The 2,719-nt window shown below is 49.0% G+C and overlaps 2 protein-coding genes across 2 annotated transcripts in view; one reads left to right on the top strand and one right to left on the bottom strand.

Moving 5' to 3' along the window:
- The window catches only part of LOC113205073 (roundabout homolog 2-like), a 196,423-nt gene extending 195,413 nt beyond the window's left edge, over positions 1–1,010 (bottom strand). The window contains exon 1 of the mRNA XM_052264992.1: positions 558–1,010. The gene's annotated coding sequence lies outside the window, so the exon portion shown is untranslated. The remainder of the gene's footprint in view (positions 1–557) is intronic.
- The window catches only part of LOC113205072 (roundabout homolog 2-like), a 108,243-nt gene that overhangs the window by 9,237 nt on the left and 96,287 nt on the right, over positions 1–2,719 (top strand). The gene's annotated exons all lie outside the window — the stretch shown is intronic.

Genomic DNA, 2,719 nt, shown 5'->3' with positions numbered 1-2,719 from the left:
CCCCTCTCACCTCACTCTCTGGCTGGCAGGTGGATCACACTCCTATCACGGTTCCATTCACTGGCTGGCAGACACGGATCTCCCCCCGCCCCCTCCCCCCTTCTGCGTGTACCACTCACACACATACTCCCACACACACACACACACGCGGTCACATGCACACGTGTGCTCGTGCCGACCAGCTCATTTCCGCAGTTCAAGGCTCTGAGGGCTTTGCTATAAATGCCACCATCAGGAACCCACACTACTACCCTATCAACGGCAGACATTAGAGGCTAAGTAAGGGTCTTTCAAGAAGCAACACGCCAGAAATAAAATGATTGAGAAGAAAATTCTACACAGTTTTTGTACCTTGGCTCTTACCATGACTAAAGTTCAAAGAATGTAAAGTTGAGACAATCGTTCAAGTAGAATTTGTAACACAATGATTTTGTCTTATGAGACAATTATCCCCGATTTAAAAAAGACCGATACATTTGCTATTTAAAAAGTGAAACTGTTGACATTCCCCCAGGGTCACCAGAAAAACTGTAACAGACAAGATAGATTAACCTTACCTGTGAGTTGAAGCCGGTGTGCAGGTGTAACCAAGGTGGGTGTAACGCCAAGCTGTCCAAACACTCCAACCGGACCGGACTGTGATCGTAGGTCCGCTGTGGTCATTTTATTTATCCGATTTTATCTGCCAGCGGCCCGGGCCGCGGCCCCGCGCCGCGCGCAGCCCGCCGGAACCAAAGAGGTGTTAAAGTGCTAATTGAGAATCACACTCGGCCGGTGCACAGCTGTAAACAAGCCGAGGCGAGACGACTAACCTCCAGCCAGCCTGGCCCGGCACCTGGCGAGTTAACACACTGTCTTCTCGCGTAATTGCACCTGTACATAACGACAGCTTTTCCCCCCTTCTTTCCTGTTGTCATCCGACAGAATTTCGCGGAAGAGACCGAAAATAAAACCAAACATTTCACAGGTAAATCTACAATCAACGGACACGACGCGGGGCACTGACTGGATCCACTCGCAATCTCAACCGACACCGAATTTCTCATTTCGGAAGGCAGTCTTCTTTGAGCATCAGTTTGGCGCTAGATTTGAATCGATTTCTAGGCGCGTGATGATGCAGAGAAGGCGGAACTCGTTGCCATCGCCTGCACTGGAACACACTGTCACCGTTGGGTGGCAGGATTTATGTTCTCATTTCCCTTCCTTTTCCCGCTCACGGTCACCACCGACTCGACTTTGCCATCTCACTCGCACAGACACATCACGCTGCACGCGAAGCGATTCTAGCCTGGAAAAGGCGGCCCTGAGGATTTCTCATAGCTGCAGTCATGGCTTTATTTGCACTCGCCCTTGTTGTCCTTTCTTGGCTTTTCTGTTATTTTGTATTCATTTCATAATGTTCGTATTTCTGTCTGCAAGTGTCAGGTACGTTGAAAATGTGTAGTCGTTTGTTTTCCTGTTTTGTGCTTTCTATCTAAAAAAATTGAACTTCAAAGCAAATTTTTGCTGTGTGTGAATGGAGTTTTCTGTTGAGGTTATGGGTAAATTGTGTTGTTTCATCGAAATGTTGGATTTGTTTGTGAGGATTAGATCTTTGCATAACGAAGTTTCGGTCATGCTATGCAGTTTGAGGTAGTGTGGTGGAGTTGAATCATCTAGTTAATTTTATTGTCTTGTTCAGTTGGGCATGTTATATTTTCATTGCGTCAAGTTTAGGAAAGAGAATGGTAAACATACAGCCAGTGAATTCAAATATTTCATTTTTTTCATGCTCTGATATATGTTTTCATCAAAACAATGTGATGTTCAAACCCTTAAAATCTGCATGATTGTACATCTTACAACTAATAAGGTATTCCGGCGAACGGGTAAAGAAGAACAGCACGAATAACAAGGTGCCCCGTGATTCGTCGCCCGGTCTCCCCCTCCACTTGAGCGACGAATCACAGGCCCCTTTGTTATTCGTGCTGTTCTTCTTTTCCAGTTCTCCGGAATACCTTATTGGCATCTACGTCAACTGGTCCTCACTTGCTAAGTGACACCGAAAAATCACTATTCTGTTTTGTGAACCTAATAAGAGTATACCGGCCTCAACAGTAGCTCAGCCAGCCAATTACTTTGTGCCGCAGGTGTGAACACATTAAATCCTCTCAGGCTGCCAGCCCCAGACCCGGGCCCGGCTGGAGGGATGCAGTACACACTTCGGGCAGTATATTAGAGCTGGTCGACGGAGCGCGGCGGGGCGGCGGCGGCCCGGCCAGTAAGGAGGCGTATTTTGGCCATTCCGCTTTGCATGGAAATGACCCTCTGTATTTCGCGTGCCGGCTCGCTGTGTTAGTTTGGCTCGCTCGAGCATCGCGCGTCCGGGCCAGAGGGGGGGCTCCCAGACCGCCGGCCTGTAGCAGCACATACAGAGAAAACATACGACTTCATCGCGGCGAAAGTAAAGAGAATGGGCGTGATATTCAGAGAGTGCGTTCCGATCGGTTCCGATATCGAATCGATAACCCGATGCTCCTACCTGAGGCAAGTCATCGGCTTTGGTGACGGCGCCGATGGACGACGCGGGAACCGGACGGGGGCGTGTCACGGCCCTCGATGAAAAATTTAGCGGTAGGACGCGCGACCGATCCGGAGCATTCGCAGGTGTTGTGCTCTCGTGCGCGTTCAGTGTATCGGCGCCGTAATTAAAGGGGAAATTAACGTACAATACACCGTC

This window comes from Frankliniella occidentalis, unplaced genomic scaffold, assembly GCF_000697945.3.
Source record: "Frankliniella occidentalis isolate FOCC.00 unplaced genomic scaffold, Focc_3.1 Scaffold23, whole genome shotgun sequence".
Classification (NCBI taxonomy): Eukaryota; Metazoa; Arthropoda; class Insecta; order Thysanoptera; family Thripidae; genus Frankliniella; species Frankliniella occidentalis.
This window is presented reverse-complemented; position numbering and strand designations above follow the sequence as displayed.